General features: G+C 44.1%; 1 pseudogene; it reads left to right on the top strand.

Annotated features, from left to right (window-relative positions):
- The first annotated feature begins 904 nt into the window (after positions 1-904).
- LOC141245239 (cytochrome c oxidase subunit 5B, mitochondrial-like) lies at positions 905-8,607 on the top strand (annotated as a pseudogene).
- The last annotated feature ends 4,591 nt before the right edge of the window (positions 8,608-13,198 follow it).

Genomic DNA, 13,198 nt, shown 5'->3' with positions numbered 1-13,198 from the left:
TTGGGGTTCTTTTCTTGAAGCGTTATTGAAGTATTTTCTCCTTATGGTCTTTTGCAGCCTGTGACAGTGTCGAGTTTGGAGAAGATTCCATGAGAATCCGCCTCACAGAAGTGACGTTAATTATTATTATTTTTTATTTTGTGCAGTGAGGTTTTTAATGTTTAGTCAGAAAAACTCTCAAAATAATTCACAATATGAACAGCCGTGTGGATATTCCACAGCAATGAATATGAGGAGTAGTCAGAGTATCTGAAGCAGTTTTTTACGTGGATTTTGAAGCGGATCTGACACAATATCCATGTAGAAAACTGTGTGTGAACTTCGCTCAAGGTAGATAATAAAGAGGTTGTCTCCACGTTGATCTTCAGCACCCCGATCCCCATCCTCCCGACTTCTGGTTGCCCGGTTGCCGATGCTGTCCTGCTTGATTGACAGGTCAGACATGTGGCAATGTAGCATCGCTGAACCCAAATGGTGCACCCTCCGATGCTGACACATGAGGCATCTTTACCGCTGCAGCCCCGGAGAGTGCAGGGTACTAAATCCCGGCAGCCTCAAATCAGTGTGTACAAGCTCTATAGAAAACAGCTTGTAAGCGCTGCACTCCTAGCACAGCAGTGGCCGGTAACCTAGGCAACGAGCAGTAAACAAAACTAAAATTCCTCCTCTCCTTGAGAATGAAAAGGATTTTTTAAAAACAAGTAAATCACAAAGCTGCTGCTTTTTATAAACAATTCTTCCCATTGATGAGGTCACTTTTATTGGGCTGCTACTACTAGAGAACAAATGGCGTTTCCACCTGTCATTGACTCCCTTTACATGTGGTAATTAAGCACCAGCAATAACCCCGCGGGTACAGCACATTACGGCCATATACGGAGATGACACGGCCTCTCTGCTCGCTGCCTTGTTACGGTGCACCCCTCCGCTATGCGCTTGGTATGGTCCCGGGTATAAATGCGCACTGCCCCGCCCCCTGGACGCTGTAGTGGCAGCTGTCGGCTGTGAGGTGCAGCAGTCATGGCTTCTTGGAGGTTTCTCAGCTCCTCCGTCGTGCTGTGTCCCGGAGTGCAGGGACCGTGTGCCGCAGCAGACCATGCGTCAGAGCAATGAGCGCTGGAGGTGGGTATGACAGCCATGGTGGACAGTGGCCGCCTCCTGTGTGTGGTGTGAGGACTGCTGTGTATTACTAGGTGTGAGGCTGGAGTGTGCGGTGTCCCCTGTGAAGGGCATAGGACGGGACAGTGTACGTGACTTTGCAGCAGTGTAGTAATGTGCGCCGCCCATCAGCACGTACTCACTGCTCCAGTGACAGCAGGTGACACCCAGGACTGTGACCGTGTGCACGGGGTCTGCCAAGCCCCTGCACAGGTTACACTTCCACTACTGTACCCTCTGTACAGACTGAATTGTCACACAGCTCTGCTGGCTATTGTCCTCTGTTATCAGCCACTTTCAGGTCACTTTGTTTTTTCTTTGTAGTATTCTTGCTATGATCTGTCCTTTTTGTGTCTTTTCTGTTTAGGTATCCCCACTGATGAGGAGTAGGCGACGGGCCTGGAGAGGAAGGTCCTGAACGCTTTGAAGAAGGGAGAGGTATATGACCTAATGAAGATAATTAAGACTGAAATGTACAACTGGGGACGCTAGAGTGCTACTCCCCTCCATTAGAGTGCTACTCCCCTCCATTAGAGTGCTACTCCCCTCCATTAGAGTGCTACTCCCCTCCATTAGAGTGCTACTCCCCTCCATTAGAGTGCTACTCCCCTCCATTAGAGTGCTACTCCCCTCCATTAGAGTGCTACTCCCCTCCATTAGAGTGCTACTCCCCTCCATTAGAGTGCTACTCCCCTCCATTAGAGTGCTACTCCCCTCCATTAGAGTGCTACTCCCCTCCATTAGAGTGCTACTCCCCTCCATTAGAGTGCTACTCCCCTCCATTAGAGTAGGTCTAGGACCAGGCTGAGCCATGTTCACACACTTATATCTTACTCCTTGTGTTTACTGTTTGTTTTTGTTTTTTTTTACAATTTTCTTGTATTGTGCCAAGTAGTGGACAAACCCTCCTTACTATATCCCTCAGTGTAAAATGGAAACAAACTCCCCTCCTGTGCGGGTGCCATTCTAGCAATGTGAGTGCTGGGTCTCCCTGGTCTCCCATGATATTTGTATACCGTGTGAGTGCTGCAGCCAGTCTGCTGCTAATGGGCCACTGTTCTCACACTTTCCTCTGATGTCCAAAGTTCATCTCCAGGAAGTGTGAGCGAAGCAGCCTGTTAGCGGCTGCTGATTATTCCATATGGGACCGGGAGACCTATTGCTGACACTGTTGGAACGACGCTGGTGTGAAACTGGAGTTTGTTTTATACCGGGTAATACAGCCTTTAAGAAAGGGGTTGTCAAGTCTTGGACAAACCTTTTAATATCCTTGTGTGTTTAGAGGAACAAACATTGGCTTTGCCCACTTCTCAAAGTTGTCTAAGCTGGCTGGGACACACATGTGTCAAGAAACTATTTGCTTTCAGCAACAAAAAGTTGTGCAAAAATGTAGCGAGATTCCAGGTTTTACAGTAGAAACCTGGTGACACTTGATGAGTCTGGGACAAAGTGAAACTGGCTGAAGAGGGGTCCCCGTCTTCAGATGCATCTGTAGGTCTTGTGCTTGTGATGTAAAGTTTGGGTCCTGGTGACATCCCCTATACTTTATTGGTGTAGCTGCTAGTCACACCCCGGTGTATATGGGGCATTATTAGTGACCTGCTAGACAGTCTAGCCACAGGGAACACACATCTGGTCACTTCTGTGTTCTGTAGTCATGCTTCCCAGGTCCTATTTCTTCGCGCTTTTTTATTTAATCCCTTATATAGCGCCTTTAATTCCGAAGCACTTTACCGACATTATCACTGACCCCATTGGGGCTCATAATCTAAATTCTCTATCAGTATGTCTTTGAAGTTTGGGAGTAAATTAGATGAAACCCACGCAAACACAGGGAGAACATACAAACTCCTTGCAGATGTTGTCCTTGGTGGGATTTGAAGCCAGGACCCTATTACAGAGTGGGGAACTAGGAGAAACTGGATACTTTTTCCAGCGTATAAAACAGGATGGGATATGTAGTCTAGGAATGATGGCCGTATCCACAAATAGGCATGAGAAGAATTTTTTTATTATTATTATTTATTTATTTTACTATGACCTAAAAACTAACAGGCAGGTAGTTGCTAACTGTCTGTCTGTGCCTGGTGTCTGTCTCTGCCAGCACAGAGCGGTCAGACTGCTCCTGCTGGCGATTCAGCGGCTTCCACGGACGTCTTGTCAACAGAGCAGCTTCTTCTCTTCTGCTCTGTTGACAGCCAGCTTCCTTTTCCCAAAGTAAAAATAAAATGGCCCTGGACAACCCATTTAATGATACTTTGGCAGCATCGTTTAATAACGTTGTTCTACCTTGCTTCTCACTGTGAAGGACTCCAAACATCTGTCATGTGGCAACAACTCAAGGGGTAATGCCACCAGATTACTTTTTTTACGTTCTTTCTCATGCACCCTCTCCACAGGTCCTCAGTGCATATGGATGTCATAAAGCAGAATGGGGTGCTAACCATGTACCCATCACTTTAGACATCATAGTGGGGAGGAAGGGTTTCTCCTGCTGTTGACATACCTGGCCTCCATTACATTGATCACTGCTGGCAGGAGTATTATAATAAGTTTGTCCTACGACAGCTTCTTTCCAGACCTTATTATAAGATGGTGGTCTTGCTTCAACACACGGTAAATAGTGCAGGTCTGAGATTAGGCAATGTACTGTATAGCTGTGCATGGGATATATTGTGCTGATTTCAGTGGATCAACCATGTAAGTACAGCAGTGCCTATCATGAGTTTCAGGCCTTGTTCCAGTTATTCCTTTGTTTCCAGGAGAAGTAAAGCAAATGACCGACCTCTTATACAAATGTGGATTAAGGTCAAAGTCCATAATGAGTCCTTTGCAGGAATCTCTCAGTGTATCTGGATTCATGACAAGACATTGCTAAATTATTTTGTTCAGTGTCTTTAAATAAACGTTTGTGTTCTTTACATATACAGGTGCATCTCACAAAATTAGAATATCATCAAAAATTTAATTTATTTCAGTTCTTCAATACAAAAGCTGAAACTGATATTATAGTCATTACAAACATAGTGATCTATTTCAAGTGTTTATTTCTTTTAATGTTGATGATTATGGCTTACAGCCAATGAAAACACAAAACTCATTATCTCAGTAAAGTAGAATAATTAATAAAAAACACCTGCAAAAGCTTCCTAAGCGTTTAAAAGGGTCCCTTAGTCTGTTTCAGTAGGCTCCACAATCATGGGGAAGACAGCTGACTTGACAGATGTCCAGAAGGCAGTCACTGACACAATCCACAAGGAGGATAAGCCACGAAAGGTCATTGCTAAAGAAGCTGGCTGTTCAGAGTGCTGAATCCAAGCATATTAATGGAAAGTTGAGTGGAACAAAAAAGTGTGTAGAAAAAGGTGCACAAGCAATCTGGATAACCGCAGCCTTGAAAGGATTATTAACAAAAGACCGTTCAAAAATTTTGGGGAGACTCACAAGGAGTGGACGGCTGCTGGAGTCATTGCTTCAAGAGCCACCACACACAGACGTATCCAGGACATGGGCTACAAGTGTCGCATTCCTTGTGTCAAGCCACTCATGACCAATAGACAACGCCAGAAGCGTCTTACCTGGGCCAAGGAGAAAAAGACCTGGATTGTAGCTCAGTGGTCCAAGGTGGTGTTTTCAGATGAAAGTAAATTTTGCATTTCATTTGGAAATCAAGGTCCCAGAGTCTGGAGGAAGAGTGGAGAGGCCACAATCCAAGCTGCTTGAGGTCTAGTGTGGAGTTTCCACAATCAGTGATGGTTTGGGGAGCCATGTCATCTGTTCGTGTAGGGCCACTGTGTTTTATCAAGACCAAGGTCAGCGCAGCCGTCTACCAGGAAACTTTATTGCACTTCATGCTTCCCTCTGCTGATAAGATTTTTGGAGATGGAAATTTCATTCTCCTGCAGGACTTGGTACTTCTGGCAGTGTGGACAGGTGCCAATACCTGGTTTACAAACAGTATCACTATGCTTGATTGGCCCGCAAACTCGCCTGACCTTAACCCCATAGATTCTCTATGGGGTATTGTCAAGAGGAAACATTTTTCAAGCTGTTATAAAGTATTCTAATTTACTGAGATAATGACTTTTGTGATTTCTTTGGCTGTAAGCCATAATCATCAACATTAACAGAAATCAACACTTGAAATAGATCACTGTTTGTAATGACTCTATATAATGAGTTTCACTTTTTGTATTGAAGAACTGAAATAAATACATTTTTTGATATTCTAATTCAGTGAGATGCACCTGTAAGTGGTATAACACTTACAACTCATTTTGTCTTTTTAAGGATCCTTTTAATGTCCTCAAGCCAAAATCCTATGCAGGAACCAAAGAGAATCCACACATTGTGCCACCAGTCAATAAGCAGAGACTTGTGGGCTGCATATGTAAGTTTCTTTGCTACACGTTTCATTTCAGTGTAAAACTTATAGAAAGGGTGATTAACCCCTGAAAGCTGTACAGATTTGTCATGAGCACATGTCACTTTGGGCTGTGTGCCAGATATGTACACCATGCCAATTAACCCATCAGATACCACAGTCAATCACAACAGCAGCATCTAAGTGGTTAAAAGGGAGAATACTCCCTCTTTAACACTATCTGCTCATCGCGATTGTAATCGTGGGTGCCAATAGTTTGCATTGCACCCTGAGGTCATCAGATGACCTCGGGGTACAGTGGCCTGTTGGACCCTCTTTATGGCAGTGTCTAACAGACTGAGTCAGTGAACATCTAACAGGTCTCATGCACTGTATTGTGAGTACTACGTGAGTACTGCAGTGTATGGGACCAGGAATTGGTGAGAAATGTTCATGTTCCACAGTGGTACTAGGTTAAAGTAAAAGGATTAAATAAAGTATAATTACTCTTAACTTTCCCACAAAGAAAAATCCCCCACCTAGCTCTTGTGGTAAATAAGTTTCAGCTTCTAGAATATGGCAATGCAAAAACAAATTAATGTTTGTAAAATATTGTTTTTAGTGTGCAGAAGTAGCAAAGCATAAAGAGCTAAAACTGGTATCCTTATAATCATACTGAACCAAACAATAAATCATTCTTACTACTAATAGCTTTTACCACACAGTGAACCACATAAAAATATATAAAACCAATAACTGAATTGCTGTTCTTTGTTTTTTTGTTCATCCTGCATCTGTGTAAAAAGTGATCAAAAGAATGTTCTGTATCCCAAAATGGTACTTAAAAAAGGATCAAACTCCTCCTGCAAAAATAAGCTCTCGTACAGCTCTTGGCCAGATAAGTTGTTGCTCTCAGAATGTAGACCAAAATTTTTTTTTTTATAAATCTGACATCGCTGTAAATGTATTGAACAGAATAATAAAGCAGTCTTATCACTTATACCACACGAAAATTGCGTAAAATTTAAAAACTATTTTACTGCTGTTTTTGTTCATTCTGATTCCCAATAATCTGAATAAGGCTCGGTTCACATTTATCCTGCGCTCTCCACTGAGCACTTGCGTCTGGGTTTCAGTGTAAATTCCCCAAAAAATGTGATTCAGATAGAACCCCCAACTGAACCACTCGCTATAATGAGGCAGGTGGTCACTTTGGACTCCATCTGGTCTGTGTTCCACCAAAGTCCCATCAGTTTAGGTGTCTTTTTAGCGCACAAGTGTGGGTGACCACTGTTCTGTGCATGTCTCAAGATGGATACCACCGGAACAGATGCCAAACTGAGTCCAAAGTGTCTCCACCTGCCTCATTATGGAGAGCGGTTGCATTGGGGGGTTTCATCTAAATCACATTTTTGTAGGATTTACACGGAAACTCCAGCGTAAGTGCTTAGTGTAGAACACAATAATATGATCCCAGCCTTCTATTGAAAACAAGGGATGTCCCCCAAAATATTACCAATAAAACACTAACTTAGACCTGAGTGGAGTTTTGTGCAGGATATCTGTCACTGGAAACATAGGGGGTCCCACATTACTGGTAGAACAAAGACTCTTGAAAAGCGACGGATCCCAACCCATCAAATAAAATCCAGTGAAATCTGTGCTTCCAAATTCCCCTCCTTCTGAGCCCCCCTATGCCTAAAACCACAGTAAGCGGCCACATGTTTGGCATTATTGTAGCTGGGAGAGTGCACTTAACAATTTACGGGGTGTATGTCTCCATAAGCTCAAGCTGGGCACAATATATGGGGCTACTACACTGTATGGGGGCACAATGTATGGGCATTTAAGTGGCAGATTTGCAATTCTCAAGGGGAAAAAAGCCTGGCGTGTATGTTGCAAAGCAAACTCCTGTGGGCCAAAATAGTTACTGCAGCTGTTGATGAATTCATTGAAAGGTACAATTTCTAAAATGGGGTCATTTTGTGCGTTTTTCTATTGACACCTTCGGGGTTTCGCAAATGTCACCTGCAAAATTTGTGCACCAAATAGCGCTCCTTCCTTCTCAGCCCTGACGTGTGGCCTAACAGTAACTTCTGATGACATATGGGGCATTGCTGCATTTGGGAGAAATTGCTCAATAAATTATGGGGTCCAGTTTCACCTAATAACCCTTGTGTAAATGACAAACTTTCAGCTAATAAAAAATGTACAGTTCTACCACTAAAATGTTAGTTCCATGTCCCCATATCGCAAAATTCTGTGAGGCACCTGTGGGTTCAAAATACTCACTACACCCCTAGATGAATTCCTTAGGCAGTGGAGTTTCCAATATGGAGTCACCGGGGGGTGGTGGGTGTTTCTGCTGTTCTGGCATTTCAAGGGCTTGGCTAATGGAGTCCACAATCTATTAAAACAAAGTCTGCGTTTTAAAAGCCAAGTAGCGCTCCTTCCCATCCGATCCCTCCGTGTGCTCAAATAGCAGTTTACACCCCCATATGGGGTACTACCACGTTTAGATATACTGGTCATACACACATCTAGAATAATGTACAAGACCATAAACTCACAGAAATCCGCTCAAAGGGATTGAATCTAGAAAACTGGTATAAAATACAAAAAAATATACTGTATAATTCCAATGGCCCTGCAATCACTCTTTACCTATTTATAGAAGTCCATATATTCCAGCCGCCTAAGCAATGCCTGTTCAGGTTCAGATAGTTGTGTATATTGTTGTTGAAAGTTCTCAGAGAAAATGCCATTATTTTTTAAAATGGTGGATATTGCAGCAGCATGATGAAGTCTGGCACCAATGTGAATTTTAAAGGACTCAGTTTGTAGTTGTACAATAAATTCAAGCACTGAAACATAACCTTTTATCATTTTCTTTCTTCCAGGTGAAGAAGATAATTCTCAAGTTATCTGGTTCTGGGCCCATGATGGGCAGGTAAATCGCTGCCCACAGTGTGGCTCTCACTACAAGGTTGTCCTTTGAGCTTCCACACTGAAGAGGACTTGTATTACTATTGACAGCCATATGTTAAAGTTAAAAAATCTTTTATTAAATACTTGATATATTGTAATGTGTTTTATTTTCATTAGCATTGGTCGTGCATACAGAACAATACTTAAAAAAGCTAACGTTCTCCCATCCTTTGAATTGGAGTTGACAAAGGTCTGTAAGAATTTGGCAGTTTGGATGGGCAAGATGCGTTCTGTGGTCTGGATCTCCACTCTGGCTTCCACTAGTGGCTTCTGCAGGATAAATTATAGGAGTGGTTCGAAACTAATAAGGATTTTAATCCTAAATGTCTTTCTATTGTACTAATCTAATCGCTCTTCTAATTGACTTTAAAGAGGGAACAGCAGTGACTTCTTAGTCTAATTTTTTTTTACCTACTTTGTTTTGATGACATTTTTTGAGAATCCCCAGAATCTCCTGGTTATCTGGGAGCCTTGGCTTGGTCACTGCCGCAGCCCCTGTCTCCACCCTGAAACACGGAGTCATCATTGACATCAGTTTCAGGGGTAGGGTTATTCCCTGCTGTACGGAGCATGTGACGGTTGTCCATTCTGACTCTGTATGAGCTTCCTTGTCACTGTGTAGTACTTTCAATGCACACAGTGTGCTCCCTCGCTAGCCCTAATGGGAAGAGACTAGCCGACAAGAGTGCACTTGGTGTGCATTGTAAGGTGAGGGGACATGCAGAGTACAGCAGGGACTGCCCACCCCCTGAAGCGGATGTTGCTGACTCTTCATTTCAGGGTGGAGATCAACTGTTAAAGGGAGTTTTTATTTAAAATTTTAGATATTCTATTAGAATCTTACTACATAAAGATCTTAATGTTGAGGTGAGTCCGAGAAAAGAATCAGCTGACGGTGGAGTCATGTTGTAGATGATAAAAGGGAGTGTTTTCCTATTGAATTTTTAAACGGCTTAACCCTGTCAGCCATGCCAAGTTGTTGCCTTATCCTTAAAGGGATCGAGCCACCATAAAGAATACAGTTAACCAACCAGAAAAGGTGGAAATAATTTTATTTAGTGATTCAAAATTATGCTTCATTCAAAAGATACCAAACTTTTTTATTTTTTTGAATTCTGCTTTCTGGCGCCCCCTGGTGGTGTTCCATTCCGTTTTGGTAGTGGGTGATCAGCTGGTCGCGTTTGCACAGTGCCTGTCATAAGAGCCCCCCCAAGTCCACACCCGCAGTGTGCACAATGTATTCTGTCACAAGTCTGACAGTCTGCTGTAAGCACAGTGTCTGTGATTCACCCCCCTCCCCCTGCACTCACAGCTCCCCTCCCGGTGAGATGGTTCTGGAGGGGTGAATCACACACTGTGCTTACAGCAGACTGTCAGACTTGTGACAGAATACATTGTGCACACTGCGGGTGTGGACTTGGGGGGGCTCTTATGACAGGCACTGTGCAAACGCGACCAGCTGATCACCCACTACCAGGACATATTGGAATAAAGTCAGGGGGCACCAGAGAGCAGAATTCAAAAAAATGAAAGCTTGGTATCTTTTGAATGGGGCATAATTTTGAATCACTATAAATTACAAAACAATTTATTTCTACCTTTTCTGGTTGGTTAACCAGTATTCTTTATGGTGGCAGAACCCCTTTACCCCCGAGGGTGGTTTGCACAATAATGACTAGGCAAATTTTTACAATTCTGACCACTGTCACTTTATGAGGTAATTACTCAAACGCTTCAACGGATCCCCCTGATTCTGAGAATGTTTATTTTTTTCGTGACATATTGTACTTCATCATAGTGGTAAAATTCCTTCGATATCACTTGCGTTTATTTGTGAAAAGCTCGGAAAATTTTGCAATTTTCAAAATTAATTTTTATGCCGTTACATCAGAGAGATGTCACACAAAATAGTTAATAAATAACATTGCCCACATGTCTACTTTACATCAGCACAATTTTGGAACCAACATTTTTTTTATTTTTTATTAGGGAGCTATAAGGGTTAAAAGTTGACCAGCGATTTCTAATTTTTAAAACAAAATTTGCAAAACCATTTTTTTTTTTAAGGGACCACATCACATTTGAAGCGACTATAAGGGGCTTTTATGACAGAAAATACCCAAAAATGACATAATTCTAAAAACTGCACCCCTCAAGATTCTCAAAACCACATTCAAGAAGTTTATTAACCCTTCAGGTGCTTCACAGGAATTTTTGGAATGGGGAAGAAAAAAATGAATATTTACCAGTACGTCCATCATAACAGCACGACATGAGTTAAGTCCTCTGTTCCTCTAGGGACAGGAAACACATGAGAGGTTAAAAGCCCCCCCCCCCATCACACCCTCAGTGTTTTTTCTGTCCCTAGCAGGAGAGGACACTATGGAGAGGTTCTCCGAAGATAGAAGTTAGGTGAGAGCCAGGGGGATTGGGGGGGTCTGAGAACTCTCCCCTTCCTTCGGTCCAGAGGCTCCATGCTGATACCCCTTTGCGGGGTCCCTCAGCCAGAAGACCGCCGCTTGCCGCTGTATCCCCCGGACAAGCTGAGCGTTGCGCTATCCCACCGGCTGAAAGGCCGGCGTGCGCTCCACGGAGGAGCGCGGTGTATGGCTTCCGGCGGGAGGCGGAGTCATCAGGGCAAACATCCGCTTTGGAGCCGGCGTGCGTTCCAGGGTGGAGCGCACGCCGAGCGCGGTGCGAGACTTCTGGCCAGGAGGCGGAGTCAGAAGAGCGGACATCCGCTTTGGCCGGCGTGCGTTCCAGGGTGGAGCGCACGCCGGTTCTCCTTCCGGCATTGAGAAGAGGGGCTTCGGCACCCAGAACGCACAGGTGCCCGGAGGCAGTGGTGAGCCTCCAGGGCATTAAGAATAGCGATTATCATTGGGGGCGTGGCTACCACCTGGATCAGGTAAGACCCTATAAAAGGGTACACCTCAGCCACACACACACTGACACCATGGAAGCTAATCCTTCACGGTCAGAAGCCCCTTCAGAGTCCCTGGGCAGTGTGAGTACAGCCTTAGGCCCTTCTCTGGATAAATCAGAGTATTCTAGGACAGATTTTTATAGTAAATCTCCGGTGTCCTTTTATATTTTTTTATGGATTAGGAGAGGGGAACCCAGAGGTCTGGATCTTCTTCCAAAAAATCAAGACGATGTGTAGACTGTAACACGAAGCTTCAGGACTCGTATAAAAAGTGGCTGTGTAAAAAATGTATAGCCGAGGTCCTAAAGGAAGAAAAAACTTCCTTTTTGACGGATATAAGATCTATGATACGTGAGGAGGTCCAGAGTACAGTCTCGAGCCTCATGCCTTCCCGTACACAGCCGTCACACCAAATAGTTCAACCCTCTCCTCGCCAGAAAAGACCTTGGTGGGAGGTGGAAGATGTGTCTGAGGAAGGAGAATATTCAGATTCCGCATCAGAGCAGTCTAGAAGAGGATGAGGATCGCTTCTCTGTTACCCTCACGAGCGAAAGAAATATGTCTTCTCTACGCAACATACGGATGAACTATTAAAGTCCGTCAGGCGTACTATGAACTTGGAGGACACTCAGGTCTCCCATTCCAAACAGGATGAAATGTTCGCAGGTCTGAGAACTCAGAGAAATAGAGTATTCCCTGTAAATGAGCATTTAAAATCAATGATTATGGAGGAATGGGAAGAAGTGGAGAAAAGACTCATTGTGCCAAGAGACTTTAAATCCCGTCTTCCTTTCAATCCGGAGGACATCAAACTTTGGGAGGAAATCCCTAAAGTAGATGTCCCAATAGCGAAAGTGGCTAAGAAAACATCCATCCCCTTTGAGGATTCGTCTTGCCTCAAGGACGCAATGGATAGGAAGGCAGAGAGCATGCTCAAGAGGAGTTGGGAGGCCTCAGCAGCCATAATTAAGTCAAATATCGCTGCCACTTCAGTGGCAAGATCCATGTGCCTTTTGGTTGGACGAGCTGTCAGATCAAATTAGGTCGGACTCCCCTGTAGAGATGCTATCAGACTCTCTTCCCATGTTAAAGCTGGCAACGCAATTCATGGCTGATGCCTCGGCCGAATCGGTCAGATTCGCAGCTAGATGTAGCGTATTATCTAATACAGCTAGATGGGCGATATGGCTAAACATGTGGTCGGGGGATAGCCACTCAAAGAATAAACTGTGCTCAATTCCCTTTTCGGGTGCTTGGGTCTTTGGTCCAGTGTTGGACGAGATCCTAGAAAGAGCATCAGACAAGAAAAAAGCATTTCCCGAGGATAGGGTTAAAAGATACCGGCCCTTTCGTGGACCCCGTCGATCCCCTAAACGTGATTACAGGGGTAAGGGTAAGACGGGGAGATGGTCTTACAGGAAGGGAGGAAAGGACAGAGCAGATCAGGTTGCCTCTGGAGCCCCAGCTAGACCATGACGCCATTGGAGTAGAGGGCAGGCTTCTTTTCTTTTAGGACAAGTGGGTGTCCATTACAAAAAATCAATGGATCCTACGTTCCTTAGGGGAAGGTTTCAAAATAGACTTCTCCCATGCCCTCCCTCGTCGTTTCCAAATCACTCGTCCTCGCTCCCCCGTAGATCTCAAAAGTCTATGGCAGGATATATTAGTCCTTCAATCCCTACACGTGGTGAAACAGGTCCCCCCCTTCAGAGCAGGGTTTAGGCCATTATTCCTCCCTCTTCTCGGTATTAAAACCCTCGGGC

Source organism: Phyllobates terribilis, unplaced genomic scaffold, assembly GCF_046119375.1.
Source record: "Phyllobates terribilis strain yellow unplaced genomic scaffold, ASM4611937v1 Scaffold_1825__1_contigs__length_205744, whole genome shotgun sequence".
Classification (NCBI taxonomy): Eukaryota; Metazoa; Chordata; class Amphibia; order Anura; family Dendrobatidae; genus Phyllobates; species Phyllobates terribilis.
This window is presented reverse-complemented; position numbering and strand designations above follow the sequence as displayed.